General features: G+C 42.0%; 1 protein-coding gene across 1 annotated transcript in view; it reads right to left on the reverse strand.

Moving 5' to 3' along the window:
- fam20cb (FAM20C golgi associated secretory pathway kinase b) overlaps positions 1–22,684 on the reverse strand; it is a 50,896-nt gene that overhangs the window by 21,562 nt on the left and 6,650 nt on the right. The gene's annotated exons all lie outside the window — the stretch shown is intronic.

Raw genomic sequence — 22,684 nt, forward strand, 5'->3', positions numbered from 1 at the left:
TGTACAGTGTCCGTTTATTAAAGTCTGTCTGTTGTTTTCCAACTACTAGAAAGGCAGTTAGCACTAGCAAACAGCTCCTCTTCAGACTGCTGTCTGGAAGCTGAGCAGGAAGTTATTTGGCTGCTGTAAAGTTGGTTTGTTGTCATTCATCCACATTCCGAGTACACAAATGAACGAAATGCTGTTTCTCAAGGCCCATGGTGCTCAATACAAGATTACAATAATCAACTTATAAGACAAGACACAAACATATTACTACACTATACGAAACAAAAAAAGGAACAGATATATTAAGGTGGAGTAAATGTGGTTTGGCTGGAGCATTGTAGAGTGTGTAGTTCAACACGTATCTGACTCTATACTAATAACAGCAGCCTCATAAATAAAAATAGCAACAGCAGAGGTCAGTAATAATGCTGTAATTATGTAATAATGCTATGCAATGTTAGCTACATGTAAAATTAAAAAGCTGCATTTCATTACTACCTACTACTCTGGATTATTACAAATACATTGCTAAATAGTCAAACAGTGAGAAAAATACATCTGTATCCTATTCTTTTTACAGTCGTATCGTAGCCTCATAATCGTAATGAGGTACCTAGAAATTCACACCCTTGAGGAGATGCATCGTGATGCATTGAGGAATCTAATCAAATCATTGACCTGATAATCGTAATCGAATCGACTCGTGAGACCAGTGAAGATGCACACCCCTAACTCATACTGGTCACTGGAAGTTCAACAGGCCACCTCATGGCAAAGACCTCTCTGAGGATATGAAAAAAAGAATTGTTGCTCTACATAAAGATGGCCTAGGCTATAAGAAGATCGCCATGGTCGACCAAAGAAGTTGAGTACACGTGCTCAGCGTCATATCCAGAGGTTGTCTTTGAGAAATAGACTTATGAGTGCTGCCAGCATTGCTGCAGAGGTTGAAGGTGTGGGGGGTCAGCCTGCAATGCTCAGACCATACGCCACACACTGCATCAAATTGGTCTGCATGGCTGTCAAACCAGAAGAAGCCTCTTCTAAAGAATATGCACAAGAAAGCCCGCAAACAGTTTGCTGAAGACAAGCAAACTAAGGACATAGATTACTGGAACCATGTCCTGTGGTCTGGTGAGACCAAGTTAAACTTATTTGGTTCAGTTGGTGTCAAGCGTTTGAGGTGGCAACCAGGTGAGGAGTACAAAGACAAGTGTGTCTTGCCTACAGTCAAGCATGGTGGTGGGAGTGTCATGGTCTAGGGCTCCATGAGTGCTGATGGCACTGGGGAGCTACAGTTCATTGAGGGAACCATGAATGCCAACATGCACTGTGACATACTGAAGCAGAGCATGATTCCCTCCCTTCAGAGACTGGGCCGCAGGGCAGTATTCCAACATGATAACGACCCCAAACACACCTCCAAGACGACCACCGCCTCACTAAAGAAGCTAAGGGTAAAGGTGATGGACTGGCCATGCATGTCTCCAGACCTAAACCCTTTTGAGCATCTTTGGTGCATACTCAAATGGAAGGTGGAAGAGCGTAAGGTCTCCACCAGCTCCATGTTGTCGTCATGGAGGAGTGGAAGAGGACTCCAGTGGGAACCTGTGACGCTCTGGTGAACTCCATGCCCAAGAGGGTTAAGGCAGTGCTGGAAAATAATGGTGGCCACACAAAATATTGACACTTTGGGTCCAATTTGAACATTTTCACTTATTATATCAATAATATGGGCAAATAGGGGTGTACTCACTTTTGTTGACAGCGGATTAGACATTAATGGCTGTGTGATGTTATTTTGAGGGGACAGCAAATTTACACTGAATAATACTTTACATTGTAGCAAAGTGTCATTTCTTCAGTGTTGTCACATGAATAGATATAATGACATATTTACAAAAATGTAAGGGGTATACTCAGCTTTTGTGAGATATTGTAACTGCAAGCCAATGTCAAGAGTCAAGATGACCAAAATGCACCGCTACCTTCAGGAGCTTTCTGCCCCTTATTTTGTTCGAACAGTCCAAAAAATGTTTTGCATGTTCAAAAGCAAAAATGTTATTCACCACAAGATGCTTCTTATAGTCCATCAAAATGTATTTCTAAATAATTCCTTCTTAAATATATTTATTACGACATTTTTATATGAATAATTGAACAGGGATTCTGATTAGTGTTAGGTTACGTTAGGGTTAGAACAGTAATCCTAACCAGAGAGGACTCAGTCTCTTAAGTTTCAAGCCTTACTGAAAGCTATCCCTACCTTGTGTAACAGTAAGAGGACCTTCCCTGTTCAACACTCAGCTGCAATTTTCTCTATCATCTGTGAGCTCACTCAACTACACTGAGCTTTCCTCTCCAGTGTACAGCCACAAAAGCTTATGGTTCTGGCCTCTATGTAACTACATACAGGGCTGCTCCTTTACAGCTCTGTCATGGCCGTTCTTTCTCTCGTTTTATGTCTGAATTTCAGCCCCCCACGCCGAGGGCAGTCAACTGTGCTGAAGGAAAGTCTGCTTTGGCAGGATTGTTACAGTGCACACAAGTCAGGACCTCAAGTCTTCATTGTACACTCTGATGGTATGGTCACATCACTTCCTTTCTTCCTTTCCTTTTTTCTTTCCTTTTTTGGTCAGATGTTTGCTGTGTGTTTTCAAAGGCTGCTTTGATTATGTCTATCTAATCTGCTATGAAAATGCAAATGGACGTTCAACTCTTCACAAGATCATGATCTTTAGTTAGCTGGCTTTTGTGCAAAGAAATGTTCATTGCATGCAGTTTGGCTATGAGGTTGCACTTGGCACAATATAAAATCTAACTGCCTCCACCTGCCTGTGAAATGAAATATCTTGGGAGATGTCTAAGACTGTCTAAGAAGAAAACTTTTTGTGGAAAGACAAATAAATAAAAATGATACTTTCAAGTTTTAACCTAACCCTGTGTTGTTCTGTGAATTTATCAGTTATCTCTTGTTATATTGGCTTGTGGGTCGTAGCAGCTAGCAGAGCAATATCAAAGCAGGATGAGAGTGTTTAGTCAAAAACGCATACTGTTTTTATTACCAAAGAATAAGGTTGAGGTCGAATGTATTTGTTTCTCTAAGCGAGAAAGGTGTGGGTGGAGACCAGCAGTCTTTCATAGCTCCATATCTCACTACAGCCATGCATAGCTCAGATTTCGCTAAGTCACACATCCACTTTTAAAGGAATACTATCAAATCCAAGGGACGTTATTTAAATCCTTCTCATAAATTATACCCCATCCATATATTCCGTTTTATGACAAAACCTCGAGAGTGATGGTGGAAAAACAGACTTGGCATTCTGGTGCTGCATTTCAGAATTTTACATTTTACACTGATTGGCCTGAGGAGGACAGGGGCTTCTGATTTTAGAGGTCATTTATTTCAATCCAAATGCCACAATGGTTGAAATTTGGATGAAAATTTGAGAGATAACACACCACTCCCTACAGTTTCTGCTGTACCCGAGAAGCTACTTTGGTTACTTTGGTATGTCATGAATGAAAAGCTGTATGACAGATAAGAAAATATAGAGCTCAAACAATCGATTAATCAATTGGTCAGTTGATTGACAGAAAATGAGTCATCTTCCAAGCAAAAATGTCATTTGATAGCTGCAGCTTCATATATTATTGTAAACTGTCTTTGGGTTTTGTTCAGACAAATGTACAAATATTTTCACAGAGACTTTCTCGGTGATACTGGGATCAGATGAAATGTAATATAATATTGTTTATATATAGCAGCGAACAGGAGAAACTCTCTGACACAAACAGAGAACCGCCTGAGATGAAACCCAAGCCAATTCCCTCCCTGAACAACATTTACTGCTAATTATCAGCTGCTCTGCCCTCCTCAGCTTCTGCCCTTAGCACTCAAAGCACGTAGCACACATCCATCCGCTCACTTCCCAAGCCATTCTTCTCCGCTTCTATCTCCCTCTCCCTCTGCACACGCAAACCTTCATCTGCCTGTAACCAAAACAGCACAGGAGGATGCCGGGGTGTCGCCAGGCCTGATGGGACAGCGTGAGTTCTGGCGCTTTTCATTATTCATGCCCGCCTTCCTCCCCGTCGCACTTTCTCTTCTTCCTTCCCTCAATCCCCTCATCCACCCTTTTGCTCTCACAGCGTGCAATGGATTTATTAGAAGGTATTACCAAGAAGGCCCGGTGTTACCGTGCTCACATCCTGATGGATACAATGCAGGAGAAGAGCTGGGGGGGTGACATACTTAGAGAGGAGGTGGATCCGACATGGGAGGAAGAAATGTAACAGGTAACAAATCAGCAGCACTTGTGAGAGGAGGCGAGAATGTGTTCTTTAAAATGCATTTTTTATAATCTGTGCCTGCAACAAGGCACAATTATGTTTTAATGATGTTGGCTTCACTAAAACTGTGTTTTGTATTAACATGTCCTCAGACTTTTAACTGACATTCAATCTGTCTTTCCATCAAACCTTCGATGTTTCTGTCTCTTCCGGTTAAATATGAGGTGAACAGTCCTGCCTTGCAACAGCCAGTGAAGCCTCACGGAAGCAGCCACTTAATGGGCTGCGTTCATCATCGCATTTGCATCATAGGAGTTAAGTTTGGAGCCCCTGACTGTACACAAATTAACACACTTTTATGACACACACATGTTGGTAAGTTGACCTTTTTTTTAAATCTAGGCAGAACATTAATGATGACAGAGTCAGACCGTCTCCATGCCAGACACTGTTCATTCCAGATTATGGCTCGCAGCTTAATAGCACAGACACACACTGCAGATGGACACGGGGCAATATTAATCTTCCTGTGAGGGAGTGACCCAGTCACACACACATATTAAAGCACACACATGCACAAGCACATATTCCCATATTATGTATGTCTCTTTTATGTGTATGCAAGTGCATTTTAGTGTCTCTCTCTCTCTCACACACACACAAACACACACTTGAGATGCTATATCGTACCATTTGTGGCATCAGAGCATGAAAGCCCCGGCAAAGACACAGGCCGTTCCTAAGCTCATCAAGCGCCTCTTAGAGCTGATAGACCGCAGCTTACTGTACAAGCGGCAGTAGCAAGAGGCTACGCTACTGAGAACAAAGCCACAGCTCTCTCAAACATCACACGGGCCAGCGCCATCCAAACCCCTGAAGAAGCTCGCAATCGCGCCACTCATTGTGCCGCCGACTTATCAGGCCATTCCTGAATAGAGCATGCTAATAGAATTATGAGGAGGCAGTGAAAGGAGGAGGAGAATGGCTGCGATGTTTCTGTTGAGAGCAGATTCATTTCCAGTGGAGACGCCGGTCTCGTGGACATATGTTGTAGCCATTGTGCAGACTCCAGTCAATAAGGCCGTAGCTGACACTAAATGAACTCCCAGGCACAGAGTAAGAGCCCCCGAGGGAGTCACATCCACATCTGTGACTGGGGAGCAGGCGAGAGGGAAAGAGAGGGAGAGATGTGAACTGCAAGCAGCGCTATTTCCAGTGAGGTTTGATGCTGACTGAGCAGGTGGAAAAGTAGCATTTCAAATCGTACAGAGACAGAGACTACCAGCTGTCTTACACACACACACACACACACACACATCTTTATGCTGTAGAGTGTACAGTGAATGCTTGTGAAGTGTGTGTGTGTGTGTGTGTGTGTGTGTTTCCCCAGGAGAGAGGCTGAGGCCAAAGCAGCAGACTATCTGGAAACAGCTGGACATGGCTGACCAACACTGGTACACAGCACAGAACCTCACACCGGGGTCAATCAGCTCAGCAGCGTGACACAATGTGGTTTAATAGCTTATAATGCACCAGGGTCCTGTTTCACATTATTAACTTTGTCGTAAAGTGCTTAAAGTCATTTAAAATGCATTTACATGGTGTATATGGCTTAAAAATGTCAGCTTCTTAAATGGGTTTTGATTCAAAACAATGGTTGAAGAAATCCCATTGTGAAAATGTCAAATTAAGAATGAATGAGAATTCACAAACTGTTCTTGTCACAAAATGACTATTTTCACGAAAATTACACACAAACTTAAAAGGAAAAATTATTCTCACGGCAGGTTCAGACATGAGTCCAGCTTCCTCTCTGCAAAGTGCTCGCTTCCTGCTATTTAGATGACAGCTTTTTATTTTGCACTAGCTTCTCAGCGCACAAGGCCCAGCATCAATAATTTGGGCAAATAAGGCGAATTACAGCTTCTCAATTAGAGGGGACAGCAAGATCTTCTCTGGGAAATATGCTTTTATATCTTTTCCCCCCAAAATGGAGTGAGTGAAACTATTTGAATTTAAATTTAGTAATTTCAATTGAATTCCTTTACACGCCAGTCTTTCTGTTGTTAAATGGCACTGTGTAGTTTATATGCACCTCTATGTTTTTATGTGCCGGCAGGGATAGTACAGGCTGCCATGCTGTGCTTATATTACTCAGGTTGACACACAAATGGCTCCACTGGGCACAGGCTCCCATTGTAAACTGGATGGATAACAACATGTCTGCACTTTGAGCACATGATCAGGTTTTATATGACACACCAGTGCCCTTGGGGATACGCATATGGCAAATTGGAAATGTAGTTATCCAAACATTTAAAGGAGCCAGAGCTTCTCTGGAGGCAGAGCTAATCTCATTGGCTGAGATTAACCTCGGTGAGCAGAGAACAAATACCACAACTGTTGATAAATGACATCGCAAATTGCAGCAAAGAAAGAATTCTATTCAAAGAAATAAAAGTGTTTATTAAACTGTATTAAACAGTGGACACAGTTGCATGCTACTTCACCTCTGCGTTCTCTAGCAGTCTAGACCTCGTCTTAGAGTAGGTTGCTTTACCTGCTGCCACACCCAACCATGTGCCCAACAGCAAATAACAACGCTAACAACCTAAGCATACAGAAACACAGTCCCCCTTCTGTATTTACAGAGTGGAAGAAGGACAGAGATGAGAGTGACGATGTTGTAACCTTCCTAATAATGAATGATTATCCCGATATACGGATGCGAGGTGTGCGCTTGGAAGTTTGTGGTGACTGAATAATGTACGTGTGTTCTCCAGAGCGTTTCTGTGAGCTCCAAATTGCCAGGCTACATGTAGATGCCATCAGATTGCGTCTGATTGTGGCTGAAGAATCCTTCTCCTCTTCTTGTCTTTCATGTTGGCTACATTAGTGACAGAAGAGTAATCAAAGCTGCCATTAATGCCTGGCCATTTCCTCTGCCTTGTCATACAGGCCCACAGGGTACAGTATAATGTGTGTGTGTGTGTGTGTGTGGGGGGGGGGGGGGGGGGGGGAATCCACCTAATGGATTTTCCTCATTTCCTGTGGCTTTGGACTTGAAAGAAACACAAAAACCCCACAAAGATGCTGGTCATGGTAGTAGTGATTTGTTAAGAACGCTAATTTAGACAAAGGGGGCTATCTATTAATCACCATAAATTTGATTCAGAAATGTTTAATGGAGCAGCAAGACTGCTTTTAATGTGGTACCCCAAGTTCAGATACAAAAAGGTCATCATCATTAAGCATCATTAAACCTTCTCCTAACAAGTTTCTTTCATAAAAGGATGATAAATATAAGGCAACAGAGGTAAACATTTTGAATTTCCTTTTTCTGTACTTGAGTATTAAGAAAAAAACCTGTAAAAAAATATTCCACTAATTTGGATTTTAGGGACTAAGTTTAGCATAAATAATGGAAACGAGAAAACAGCTAGCCTGGTTCTGCCCAAAGCTAAAAAACACCTTTAATGCTCATTAATTGACACTTAGACGACGTAACACAGCTAATTAGTGAGCTTTAGACATACCTGTTTTTACCTTCAGAGAAAGCCAGGCTAGCTGTTTCCAGTTTTCAAGCTAAGCTAATTTACTTGCCTCCTTGCTTTAGCTTCACATTCAGTATACAGACATGAGAGTGGTATCGCTCTTCTTGTTCTAACTCTCAGCAACAAATAATTGTATTTCCCAAAATGTTGAACTATTCCTTTGAAATGTTTAACACCAGCTCCAGTAAGGTGGATTTTGTGAGTTATGTCATATGTCGTGTATGTCGTGTCGAATATAACACCTGCTAGATCTTTTTTTTTTTTTTAAGTACTCTTGTTTTGTGCAATGTCTGTTTTGTTATCAAAATGAAACAGTAATAGACATCCACAAAGGGCTCTCAAATGCAAATTCATGTACTGTTAATGAAAAAGTCACTTAGCTCAATATGGGAAGTGTAAAATATCAAGTATGGGACGCAAGTTATATATATAAATGTCATTAGAACGGCACAAAATGATGCTCTGTATTCACCTATAGTACCTCGCCTCTTTCAGAATGGCTGACAATGAGGACAAAGTGGTGCTGAATTAGACAGGAGAAGCTAAACCATTCATACATCCGTTAGCAACGTCCCATTAAATCCAGTTGAAGTGGCAGCGCTTCATCCTCTCTGCCTCCCATGTTGTCTCTACCTCTCTCACCCTCTCCCTCTTTCTTTCTCTCTATCTCTGACTCATACTACACACTACAAGCTAGTAAGGGGCTTTTTTATTCATAGGCTGCTGTGCACAATTTCATTTAACTGTGCCTCAACTTGTGAGTTTTACTTCAATCAATCCTGGCTTAAAATGACCCAATATCCGCGATTGCGCCAGTCTCCGGAATGAATGTCTTGTTACAGCGCTCTGAACATGGGCTGCAAACTATGTGAGTAATTAGTAATTTAAACCCCCCCAAATTCTTTCATGTCTCGATTGAAATTTATTGCTGAGACAATTAGTCTAATTATACTATTTGCCGCCTGGATACGAAGGCGGTGGCATGCCACTGTAACAGGATCAAACTTGTGTGCTTCTGTGTGTCTCCTCTTTTGACTCACATGGTATTGCAAAAGCAGAAACACACAGATTGTGTAAAAATGTGCAGTGATGTGATTTGGCAACATGCTCCAGTAGGCGACTGGCACGTCTGATTTATGACACACAAATCTCTGAGGATCACAGTTCACACCTCATAGCTAAAGTAATATACACATGACAAGAACAGAGGAGAGGAGCCGTTAAAGCTGGTATTCTTCTGTCGTTTCTGGGGAGAAGCACTGAGAGGCAGCGAGGCACTCAGAGTCTCAGAGCTGCGAACGATTTTGAGAGAGAGCTGACAATAGAGAAACCCCAAAAAGTGGGTTTGCAGAGAAACAGTGAGGGAAAGAAATGAATAAAAAACTGGGTTGCGAAAAAAACAAACATAAATTCAGTCGAACATAAACCAAGGGATTCGGGAACACTTTAGTAAAAAGTAGTGAATGAGAGAGGCATCAAGGTCTGGTGAGCTGTGGGTGACTACAGCCACGGCCTGTGGTGTCCTGAAATCTCAGGGCTGACTGGTAAATTGTTGGGTGAGGTATACGGTGGCTGTTGATAAGCAGATAGAAAACAGGGCTCAGCGCCTATAAATATACTATAAATACACATAGGGAAACCCTGGAGCCATGGGACTAGCATGGCAAGGGCGCAGAGGGAGGGAGGGAGCGCTGCTGCTAAAATATTCAGGGGGAAAGAGAGAGAGATGGAGATGGCAGAGGGATGCATAGAGGTTGAAATGAACTATAAAAAAGGGAAGAAAAACTGGATGGAGAAACAAAACACAACTCGGATGGAATGAGGAAGGTATCTAGGAGATCGAAATTACAAAACATACAAGCAACAAACTTAATCAGATCTCACTAACGCTGTGAGTCAGTTCCTCTGTTATGTAAGACCAGTAAATGGAGGGAAAAGGCTCATCTTGCCCCTCCAACCTCAGAGGAACCAACCTCGTTTTTTATTTCACCACCATTACAACCTCACAAAAACAAGAGGGAGTCGAATGGATGGACGTTACTGGAAAGTACAATCCAAAACTGACCTTGTAAAGCATTTATAAGGACTGTCTGGGAGGCTTTATGAGCAGAGAAAAACAAGTTTTGCGAGAGAAGGAGCAATAAACGCCAGATTCAGATTTTCCAGGCAGAGAGGGCTGTGAGAGTACGTGGAAGAAAGAAACTCACAGAAGAGCAGGGAAGTAGACAGCGCAAAGTGAGCCTGTTTCTCCCAGCTGAATCACTCATATCATATCAGGAGAAAATGAGAAGACGAAGGTGTGTTGGAGGGAGCTAGCAGTAGGCCTATACTCTCCTCGTGCTTTATGTTCTCCCAAAACCACAGGTTGAGAGGTGTGGCCGGAGGAAAAAGGAGTGATGATAAAAAGGAGTGACGGGAAGAAAAGGGACAGAGAAAAACAGGAAGTGGCCTAGGGAGGGTTACAAAAGAAGCAGAGAGGTGAATAAAACCGTAAAATAAAATAAAATAGTGAAAAGCAAGACAAAGAATGAGGATGAGCAGCAAAGGAAGATAAATGGTCTGACCATATAGATTATAACCTACCAAAGATATTAAAGGATAACTTCACACTTTATTCAAGTCTGTTTTAAAACAATACCATGAACAGTGCAGCTGAAGCTAATATGAGGCTTCAGCAGTCTGAATTAGACAAAAAAAATACAGGCAAATTGCCTATCCTTCAAACAAGGAGGAGTGGTGTGTTTGATGAACACAAATCCTAAAACGCACTTTTACGGAGCACAAAGTTTACAGGAACAGATCAGTGGCATGCAGAGGGAACAAATGCCACGGCCAACTGGTCATCGAGGCATAAACAAGCCAACGCTTAGTTCTTTGTGTGCTGTCAGGCTTTTCCCAACGAGAACCAAGCAGTAAAATCCTGGTGTAACATGCCACTCCTCTCACTTGAGAGAAAACTGTCTTGAAAACAACAGTTACTAATGATGTACACAACAAGACAACAGATGCATGCACATTTAATTTAGCAAATTAAATAGAAAACACGGTTAAAAAAATTTGTAAATTTGCTTATTTAATAAGGCTGTTGCACTTAACAGCAGCTCTTCCATTATGCAGAATAAAGGTGTGAATATTGGCTGAGAGCTCAAACAAACTGCTTTTAATGTTTCCTTCCACAGTATGACAGACGTGAAAGCCCGTCTTCAGACTGACTAATAAATTATGAGTTGTACTCTTATATTGAGAAGAGGCAGAGTTTTGGGTAGTGCAGGCTGCATGTTTAAGTGGTCTGCCTGCTTGAGTTGTTCATGTACAGTGAATTAGGGGAGGACACGTGGAATTAAAGGTGAAAGCGCTGCACTGTTCCAGACGCTGGGCTTTGATTTTACTGGATCATTACTTTGAATGATGAGTCAGCAACGCCCCCTCTGAAGTTTGCTCGTACTTGGACAAAAACTGAGACTCCGAAGCTCATATCTGAATAAGCGCTGGACAAACACCAACGCTGCACTGAGTTAACTGAACACACAGCGCAGCATCACAGTTGGAAGGAAAAGCACTCTCTCTCGCAGCACTCTAATCCATGCCATTTTGCCAAGCTGCTTTCTCCTCGCTGGGCCTAACTATCCTGAAGTCACTTTTCCTCCCTCTCTCTCTTTTTTTTTCTGCAAACAACAACAAATCATAATCCTTTGGCGAGCCCGACCATATGGTCTTTTCTTTATCCTTTCTTTATCCTCACCCCACTGACAATAATAATCTGTAGGACTGGGGAGATGGGGTAGGGCAAAAACACTCCCAACATTCGAATAATCCCACTGTCATTTTTGTACTTCTTTTAGCTGAATCTGACATCCTCATTGAAATGGACAATGCTAATATGCCGATATTGCCAATATGTTAGTGTAGGTGATTTTTATGCTCCAAGATCCAACACAATTCGTTGAGTGACATTTAAAGCTACAATAGTCATTTTGTGTCAGTCAGTTTGAGAAAATAGTAGTATAAATGAAAAAAAAACACAGTTATTGTTGTTTAAAGTTGTTCTAATCTGCTTTCACTGATGGCCTTGCTGGTGGCTGTTTGGTCAGTCATACCACGTTTGGCTAGCTAGTTAGCCAAATTTATAAGTTTTCAAAGCCTGACTGAGTTATGATTCCAAATAGGAGTGCTTTTTTTTTAACACATATTTGGCCACAGTTAGCAGTACGTTAACAGCATGTTAGGCCTGTCTGCTGTACAAGGTGATAATATGGTCAATATTGTGTTCGCAGCTTGTTGCACTGCCCCTCAGTGACCAAATAAAGCCATCAATTTTAATAAGAATTCTGCTCATAAAGTTTCTTTCTTTGAACCTGTTACAGCTTCCGACGGACAAGGCATCCATGATGAAAACAGGTCTTAGCTCTGCAGTAGTCAATATATTTTGTAATTGATGAGAAGAGAGTGCCATATTTTTTTGTAATTTCTGTCACATTGCACAACGGTTGATATTTGTATAATCTGTTATTGGATGTTTTCATTTTAGCAATGAGTACATTTGCATTTCGTGCCAATAACACACCTATAAACTCTGATGAAACTGAGTTGTTATACACAGTTAAAATTAAAGTGTGCCAATAAAAAAAAAAAAAGCAACTCAGTCTAAGTGCATTATCGTGCTACTTAAGCAGCACATCCAAAGTGAAACAAATTACATGCTGTCATCACATTTAAATTATGCTCAGTTCTAAGCAAGCAGAGTTGTTTGAGTGCAGAGGCCGACTGGTACGGTGGGATACATGCAACCTTTTCCATCCTGTTTCATGGGAGGCAGCAATTCATGTTGAGACTTGGATGGCTTTTTAATCTTCCAATCTGAAGTTGGTCGCATCACTTGTTTTGACTAACCGACTTCCTCACAAGAGGGCGTCAGTGGTGAAGCTCGGGAGGGGGGGTATGCAGATATTGAATTGTAAGAGCAGACTACTTTAATCAAGTTCATACAGTATGCAGCCGTGTGGAACAGATGTTGTTTAATCCCCATCTATACCATAGCCAGAGCGCTGACAGCTGTGGTTCACACAACCTCTTTCCCACCATAACATTAGTTGCTGCTCTGCTGTTTGCTAATTACGTATCACAACATGCCTTCATAATGCCGCACTCCTGAACGCCTCCCTCAGAGGGCCACTCTTCAGGGGGAAGAGAAAGCCTAATTAGACCAAGTGTCCATCTGCTGAAAGGGAGAGGTGGAGGGTGAGTTGAAGAAATTAGATAAAAAAATGTGACGCCCAAAGACCTTGCGGTGCTATAATTAAACCTGACAATCAGGAATGTTGGAGAGCGACGGGTGAACATGGTGTTTTACCTCCTGCTTCATTACAGTCTAATGATCACCCTCAGGTGTTTTCCCTGACACTAACTACAGCTTATAAAAAGGATCAGTTTCTGCCGCCGGGACAGTGTGAAGAGTAGGGAAGCTTTAATGGCCAGTGATGGTGAAGACAGAAAGCAAGGAGGAAGATCACAGGGGAAACCTTGAGCTCTGCAGACTAGACTGAAGATCCACCGCACAGTAAAACGCTGGATACTTCTATAAAACAAGAGCTGTCTCACTCCCCGTGGCAGGATAACAGATACTGCGTGTTTTATATGAACCACAGAGCACGGCTCTTCCTTCGGGTCATCGCAGCACCCAGATAAAAAAAAGGTGAAAGCACTGAGCTTGGTTCACTTTTTTAAAGGTATGTTTGACCAAATTCAGAAAATCACTCTTTAACCGCTAAATCAAGGCACAGACTCCCAATATAATTAACTAGACTAATGACACTCCCCAAAAACACATTTAGAGCAGTTTCATCAAACTCTGGGAGAGTTTGAGAGAAGTTTACTAGGCCAGAACATTCAAGCTCAAATAACCGAACCAAGACAGGTGGAAATGCTTCTTCCAAATGTGTGTGTGTGCTGTTTCTTAGAAGTGAAAAGGTATCTAGGCCAACTGCAGGAAGCAACCCAAAAACGCATGGTTTGAATGGCGCACAGAGACGGATGCTGACATTTGATAGCCGGCAGCCGGGCAAAACAAACTGCAGTCAGGACTGATGCTCACACTCAGTTATTTCCTCACATGCTTTTAAGTGGTATAAACAGCACAGAAAGTAAATGAGTCCATGATTCTTGGCTAAAGTTAAAGGGACTGAAGTTAGATTTATTTAGATTTACCCAACTGCCAAAATCTCTAACCTCGTAAGATGACAGGTTTCCAAAACGTTGTCCAGTAAAAGCGAGTTGTGAGTCAGTCTGACGCGGCCTAGTTTTTTTGTAATCATGCAGCCTGAGACTAGACTAGACTGAGAAACACAAAAGTTAACACAGATTAGCCCCTCAAAAAGTATCTTATGGTGTAATCACACCAATAAAGGTGTCAACAACAAGCTAAGCTTTACATATATTTTTAATGAAGTTCATTTTTAGCTTCATGAATATTCAGTGTGTAATCTGAGCGATTGAAAATTCAGGCGTTTCCACTTAACTCAAGCATGCAACCCCATATACAGGACACATGACACTGTCCTTCTCTCTCTTTGTTCATTGACTCTGAGAAGACATGAAAGGCTCATTTCCAGTCATAACACACCCTCTGCTCCTCTGCTTTCAGCATCTGCTCCTCAATAAGAATGGCAACGCGGCAGGCCGAGCCCGGACCAGATGAATCAATGTCTGCTGCGATTGTCACATCAGCTGTTGAGGTGTACTGTGTACAGACAGAGAGAAAAGCCTGCCTTTGAGTGACAGCTCCTCCAAAGCAAAGAGACAAGATGACAGATGGTATCAAAGCCTGCATTCCCCCAGACACAGGGAGCTGGATCAGGTCTTATGGGCGAGTAATTAAGCATCTTATTATTATTTCTAAGAAACAATGAATGAGTTTATCAGGGATGAACTGAGACGGGCCAGGAACAACTTGCCTCTGAGATTGCAGAGAAATGGCAGCACGGGCATGCGTGTGCGTGTGTGTGTGTGTGTGGTTGCTCAGGCACAAATGCGCACACACATCGAACGCACACACACAGATGGCAGAGGAATTTAGCAGAGGCTTTGATATGTAGATTGGATGCTGGCTTGTAATTTCTGCTGGCTGCAACACTGTGTTATCGTTCTTTCAGCACAACATTAGAGCTGATAACATTTACCTGAAGGGGGCAGTTGACTGATAATATCGTCAAGACATTTCTGCTCCTGGAAGGCCTGAACAAGGGCTGCATGGAATTTGCCATAACAGTATCACTGCAAAGTGAGTATAAGCACACACACATACACACACACATATACACAAATCAGCACACAAGGATAAAGAAATATGACCACTTTCTGTCTCCTAGGCAACTACTGACAGTTTGGAACGCTGTATGTCCAAAGCCGTCAGAGGTGGCAATAAGACTGACACACACGCACACACACACACACACACACACACATACACACGTTGAAATCTCAAGTGCAGCGACAGCGGTGCAGAGTGAAGGAGTCGTGAGAGAACTGGATGCTGATGTTGAGTGAGAAAAAAAGTGTAAAATTGAAGACAGGGAGTGGATGCTAGCATCTTACCAGACATGTCAGACTTAATGATTATGCTAATCAACCACACTGATTAAAACGGGCACTGTGTGTTAGAATACATTACCTGGGAAAACATCACTGGCTTAATAATATCTGCATTCTACATAAATCATGGTGGCTGATTATTGTAGATGGCAGAACGCCAACAGTACATTAGCAGATTATTACAGTAGGGTACTTCCTCATGTGCAGTTTTTTTCCCAGATCCCCACTAGACCATAGATTAGTTGCATAAGCTTCTGTTGTTCTGTTAACATGTTTTTCTACAGTACGGCGGGGCATAGGGCTGCACTCCTTACTGTCCATCACCATGACAACTTCAGCCTCATATTAAGAGATTATTTTCAGAGTGGGCCATTTTATGCTTTATTTTTGATTATAGTATTTCAGGGTATTTGGTAAATAGGTCCATGACGGGGCGTTTTCTGCTTTTAATTTAACAGAGATAGTGAAGAAAGGCAGGAGAGAGAGAGAGAGAGGGGGGATGACATGCAGCAAAAAGCCTGGGTAGGATTCGGGCCCAGGACTGCAGTAAGAACTCAGCCTTGATGTGTGGGCAGCAACAGTTGACATACCAGGGCACCCTGGTAAAATTCATATAACATGTAACCCATGTACAGGCAAAGCGGTTCATTTTGTAGTATTTAAGGGCCAGTGATATGTGCTAAAAAGCCTCCCATGTAGGCCATTCTTTGACCAATGTGCACTGAAACACGTACAATTTATCCATGAAATACCTCTCTATTTTTATAGAAAACATGCACTACCTAACAGAGTTTACATCAGCTACCATTTCCAATATAGATTATTTCAGTTGGGCTATGTTATGCCAAAACTGAAAAGGAAAAAAATTAGCAGGTTAATTTTTCAGCACATTTCAAACAATGTGAATCTGGCAAAATGGCAACTTTGTCTAACTCAGCCTTGTTCCGCAAATTATATCTAATATTTTTCTGACATGGAAATCATTGCATCCTCTAGCAACGATGCTCTGCTACTGCACCCGTTCTGCTCTTGCCTGGTATCCACTGTGAGTAAAACTAATTAGCATTATATTCCTAAGAGCGGATTCTTGCCATTTTTGTTTCATCAGTTTTCCTCCATCTCTGCATGTGCTAAGACCAGACAGACTAACGCATATAGGGGAAAACACAGTGTGGCTGTACACTATATGACCGTGGTGCACCAATGGCCTGCAATGTGTCACAGTCTCTGCAGGGAAGATGGTAAGGGGGTCAGATTGCTAAGCCTGAGGGCTCCATTTGATCATTGGTATCACTTCACTGCACTCTGAAAAATTTGTTCAGCCACTGCAAATTTCATCTACAGTACATGTGATGACTGGTGTGTGTGTGTGTGTGTGTGTGTGTGTGTGTGTGTGTGTGTGTGTGTGTGTGTGTGTGTGTGTCTGTGTGTGTGTCTGTGTGTGTACTGTACTTCATGTGCTTTTGTGTGAGTAATTTCTTTTAAACTGAGCATTTGAACACAGATTTTTTTCCTGTTCCTCCAATAATTCTGTTATAAAAGCTTCCACGTTCTGCCCGTTTCTGCATAGCACACAATATACCCCGGTGAAACAATTATAGCAGTCGAAACATTAAGCAGCGAGCAGCGCAGAGCCTTAAGTGCTGCTAAATCACGCATCTCACAGTGGCTGTAATTTTTAGATTAATTATTCAACTTCTTTTGTCTACCAACAGAACCGGTGGTAGAGCCCAAATGAATAGAACAGAGCATTTTCCTGAGGTCAGCCAGTGCGTTTACAAGCAATTATAATATTGTGCTATTGTTCATGATCCCAGAGTGCTCCTTTTAATATGCGGAGTGTGTGCATGCCGCACTGCATTCATAGTCCAGGTAGACTCATACTAATTATGAGAAACTTTAATGTGATAGCTGGGAGATGTCTATGATTGCTGAGATACAAATATATAGAACTGCTGAATATTATATTCATTTGTATACATAAACTGCCTATGTCAAATATAACCTTTACTTGAATTAAGCATGAAATGCATGCAAGTACATTCAAAGTGTGCTACCTATATACCACATGCATGTACAGTACAGGCTGTAATTACTATATGCACTGTATATAACCAATTACTTATGATGCGGACAGCCCACACCCCTCCCCCAGCTCTAGCGTTGCTACTGTGCTGCTGTGAATTTCCTCTATTTCCAAACAGAGCTGCAGTCATCATCTGTGTTCTGAATGACTTGTCCTGAGGCAGTTCATCCCTTTATTTCCTGACTCAAAGTCAGAGCACAGGCACAGAAGACCTTGTGAATACAATAGCACACAGTAAACAAGCAAGCACACACACACTGACAAACAAAATACCAAACTGACAAAATATATCTAAAAAATGAGGGGCAAAAACTGATGTTTGTCCACATAGGAGTCAGTTTGTTTGACATCCCTTTGTTTGGCGACAGACACGAACAACCACTGAATTGTCCTGGCTTTCATCAGTCTCTCAGTGTTCAGTCTTTGCCTTGTTCGAGGACAAATCTGGGCAGCTTTAAGCAAGGATAATAAGGGTTTTTGTTAAGACTTGCCCACCCCATCTTCAGACAAAGCTCCCTCAATCTTATTCTTTCACCTCCCACGGCTGATGCAGCTTGATGATACAACATTAACTCTTATATGCAGCCAATTTCCCACTAATATTTCACATTTAACACAGACATTTCATCCAGGCTGTTATTTGTGCTGCTGTCAATATGTTATTGACAAATGACGTGACATTATGTGACTCCCATCTCTTGCTACGATGTGTCAATCAAAAATTACTCATGGACGTGAATCAGCACAGATATAGATCGCTCAGTCGGGAGGAGCAGCGGAAAGAGCAGATATCTCTTCTAGGAACACTTGGATTGATTAGCGCGTGACTGAGGCAGCAGTCGGCTGATTGACAAGCAATACAATTAAACAGAAGCGAGAAGGAACGGAAGACCATCATTATATCAATCATCAGTCCTTCCCCTGCCTGATCATTTGCGCTCATCATCTAATGGTGTGCTCTGAGACTAATTTCATTGTAAATATTACAATCATGTGTCCCCAGTTCACACCAGTACAAAGTCATAACAGAAGGGGGAAAAACTAAAATAAATTAAAAAAGAAACAAGAAGTTTTTGTTTTCACTTTCAGTGTTCTCAAACCAGACACTCAGGTTCAAAGTACTTTAAAGTGCAAGGTTACAGTCAGGACTCAAACACACCATGCGGCACAGGTCTATTTTGGTACGCAGATGTACTTGTAACAAAGGTCCATGTTGGTCCTTTGGTATTACATGCAAATCTTTTTATTGCACTAAAAGGTACATGGACATTTCTGACAGCAAAAGGCACATTATTTGTATTAGTATTATCTGAACTTGAAGGTAAGCTTTTGGAGGTACAAAATGTTTTGTTGGTGGAGCAGTCCTCCCGGAGCTACTTTACAAAAAGTACATGTTTTTACACAGCACTACAGAGTGCCGCCTTAGGCTACTGATTCAGTCTCAAACTGTAGTCATTTTCTCTCATAGCTTCTGGCCACAACGGTCATAATTGGTGACGCCTTAGGCAACATAGCATTAAGTTGTGTTATATACTTGGTAATCAAAAAGAGAAAAAAAGTTATTGTGCACTCAAAGCAATATTAAGCTTCATGAGTAGGTGGACTTTTACATAGCAGATGCCCTAACCCTGTGATTGGTGGAAGTTGTTGGGGGCACACACAGTTCGACAGGAAAACTAGGAACACTACTCAGCAAACAAGAATTAGACACATGGTACACGAAATTGAACATCATCATCGGTGTCCCTCAAAGTTCTATTTTAGGTCCCTCTTTTATTTAGTATTTATATTAATGATCAATCATCTACCTGTCCAGAAGTTAATAGCCACATTTATCTATAAGCTAATTCTAAATAACAAGTTACATCTTTACTTATAGTAGCTATGGAGACTATTTCAGCTTAGTTGATGTGCTCGTGCTTTAATTTGTCAGAAATTAGGGGTACATGTCTATTTTTTTTTTGTTGGACTTATACATGAAGAGAGCCCCAGAAAATTGTGTTCACTCTGTATTCACGGCTCAGTAACAAATACAAAAAAAAATTGCATGCAAGTATTTTTCATACATTATTCTTTCGGCCAACCACATAATTGAGCAGCAGTATTCTAACACATTCAATTTGAAAAACACTGAGCTGAGCCTACAAGCTACAGCATAGCTGCACCCTAAGACTAAGTATTGGGACAACTGGGACTATTTTGTTCTTATTATACCAAAGCATCAACGTGCATTTTGTTCCATTTGAGGTAGAAATCAGGTAAAGTGTCTAAATGCCTTTATGCTGCATATTTAGAGAGCTATGTGAAAAATCTACATGTTTTTACCAACATATGTTTAGTAGATGCGCCCAACTTGACAGCGTAAACTGTTTACAGGAACAAAAGAAAAGAAAAGAAAATGCAGGGTTATTTGAGGATGATGAAGATGATAATTGAGCTTAGTCATCTTTATTCAGGTTACAATGCAGTTGTTGTGACACAGAGCACCACTTTAATGTTTTCATCTGTCTACGTAGGCACCACAGGGCTGGGCATCAGCTGGGATTTTTAGTGCCATCGTATGAAGCCTCTCTGATTTCACAAGACCTGTACTCTTAACAAATACTGCAAAACAAAGCTTAAGTTACGTTAGACTAGTTAAAAGTGAGTTTATTCCAAGTCTGGAAAACTGGGCCGCAGACAGGAGTTCAGTGAGGTGACTCATCTATGTTACGTCATAGTGGACAGGTAGTGCATGCCACTTTGCGGTGTCTCAATACAGTAGAAGATCTCTGTCACGTAAGTTGTGAAATCACGCTATTGTGTGTTTTACTTGACTGGCACAAAACAGAGGCACCTACCATAGTATCTGATTATTCTCTCTTTCTCTCTGAGGAGAAAAGAAAAGAAGAAAAGGCAATACCTAAACAATCGATATGGCAAGCCTGTTAATGGATTTCTTCATCTGCTCCGTTCATTAAAGAATGTGCGAGAGAGAAAAACAAACGGCAGACAGAGCTGCAGACACTGCCTGCCTCTGCTGCCTGCCTGCCTGCCTGCCTGCCTGCCTGCCTGCCTGCCTCTGCTGCCTGATTGCCTGGCACACATTTGCATTAGAGTTGAGAGGAGCCGAGTCGAAGAGCACAGCCGGAGAAGTCTTTGATCTCTGAGCCTCTGTCTCTTTGATGCACCATGTGGAAACACACCAGTAGATTTGCGAACGAGGAGATGATGTTGGGTGTTAAGTGGATGTGTGTGGACGTTGCCTTGTGTGTATGTGTGATCTCTGCAAGGGAAATGCTGTATGTAGAGGGAATGACTGTGCAAATCAAGTGAAGACCTTGATTGCAGTCCAAATTAGCACACATACACACCAGCATGGGTTGCCCTATTTTGTTAAAGTCAAGTGCATTCAAGCAGGAGGGAATGAAAAGCCCCTCCTTTCACTCTTGCCGTTTTTCAGGATTATCAAACATCACTGCGGCTCTGACAACCACAACTGTCAAGCAACAGATTTACATCCAACCCCATCACCCCATGCTTTTCTCAGAAAATGTCATTTCATATTTCCGTCTGGGTTAAAATTCTAGGCAGTGCACCGAGATAATCAGTGGATTTTGACTCTGTGCGTGTATTGACAACACTCTCTGCCCACGTCTCCTCATCTGTCTTTCTCCCTTAGCCCCGTATCTGCTCTTGTCCTTGCCCCCTCGCCTCTCCTCCGTCCTCTCCTGCACTCCACACCTCTCCTCTCCCGTCCCTTCCCTCCTCTCACCTCATTCTCATCTCTCCTCTTCCAAGCCTGTCAGGATGATTTCAGGCTTGTTGCGTCTGGCCTGACTTAGTGTGGTACGATTGAAGCAGTAATTACAACAGTCTCTGAATAGCTTTTCCTCCCACGGAAAACCTCGCTACCTATCATCCACAGGCTTAACCCCACTCTCCATGCTGACGTGCAGGGGCCAGACAACAGCCTGTGTAGAAAACCATTAACCCACAATTAAATTACAATCACCATAACAAAGGAGGGGTGACATTTAAATCCACCAGTCGAGGAGGGATTAGGGGCAAAGAGCACTTCTCTTGGGATCTGTTATCGTCTAAATATGACAGTGTGGATAAAGGAAATGTGAATTAATCAAATACTACACAGTATCTACCAGTCAGGCAGTTTTGGGTAGATTTATCTCCTCTACAAGTTAAGCCAAGCTCCATTACAGGGGGTGCAGAGGTAAGCGTAGGTTCAAAAGGAAAAGGAAAGTGTTGCACTCGCTCCTCTTCACCTTTTTATGTGAGACATTAATGATATGCTGTAGTTCACTGGTTGGATGTTCACATATCACAACTGGAATAGTATTCAGAAGGAGATGAGGCAAGGAACAAGGGCTTTGTGGTTGCATCACAAAGCTCCCAGCAATTATGTCTGGCACCATTACAGAGAATCAGCTATGGTAAAATAATGACAAAATATGTAGCCCCTGGCTTAGCGGTGAGTGATGGCTGCTGCCTTTAGTTACGGCCGGGCAGTAAGCCAGAAATACATACCTTAAATTATACCTTAACCTCAGCGGTTAAACTGGTACTTTTTATCTTTTTCAGCTGTATTTTTGATTATTTCAGGAACCAACTCTATAATGCTGCTGTTTCAAGCCACAACACTTCAGCTAGCGGCTCTGTGAGGCTGCACTAAGGCACAGTGGTGCTTTGAGCTAAATGGTGACAGTATCATGATAACATACTCACAGTGACAATGCTAACATGCTGATTTTTAGCAGGTTTAATATTTCTTATCTTGGTTTAGGGTGTTAGCATGCTAACATCTGCTCATTAGCACTACATACAAAATACAGCTGAGGCTGGGAGGACGGGTCATTCATTTTGCAGATACTTGGTTATGAACAAAAGCAATGGAGAAATCAACATTTTTGTTAATTTTGTACAGACTCTGTTTGATTAGGACCACTACAAGCTGTAAGTCCACAAATCACGTGCTGACAACAAGACAGTGACAATGCAGACAAGATGGTTTGATATTATCAAACCATAGAAAACTGATCAGACCTATCAGTCCTAACATGACACAGCCAGAGTTGCCTGAGGGCTGAGGACCTCCAACATGGCCACGAAAGGATGTGCCGTGCCACCTGACAGCCCTATGAGGTGAAATGCCTACTCAACATTTGGCTCTGACACT

The sequence above is a fragment of the Micropterus dolomieu genome, linkage group LG14 (genome assembly GCF_021292245.1).
Source record: "Micropterus dolomieu isolate WLL.071019.BEF.003 ecotype Adirondacks linkage group LG14, ASM2129224v1, whole genome shotgun sequence".
Lineage (NCBI taxonomy): Eukaryota > Metazoa > Chordata > Actinopteri > Centrarchiformes > Centrarchidae > Micropterus > Micropterus dolomieu.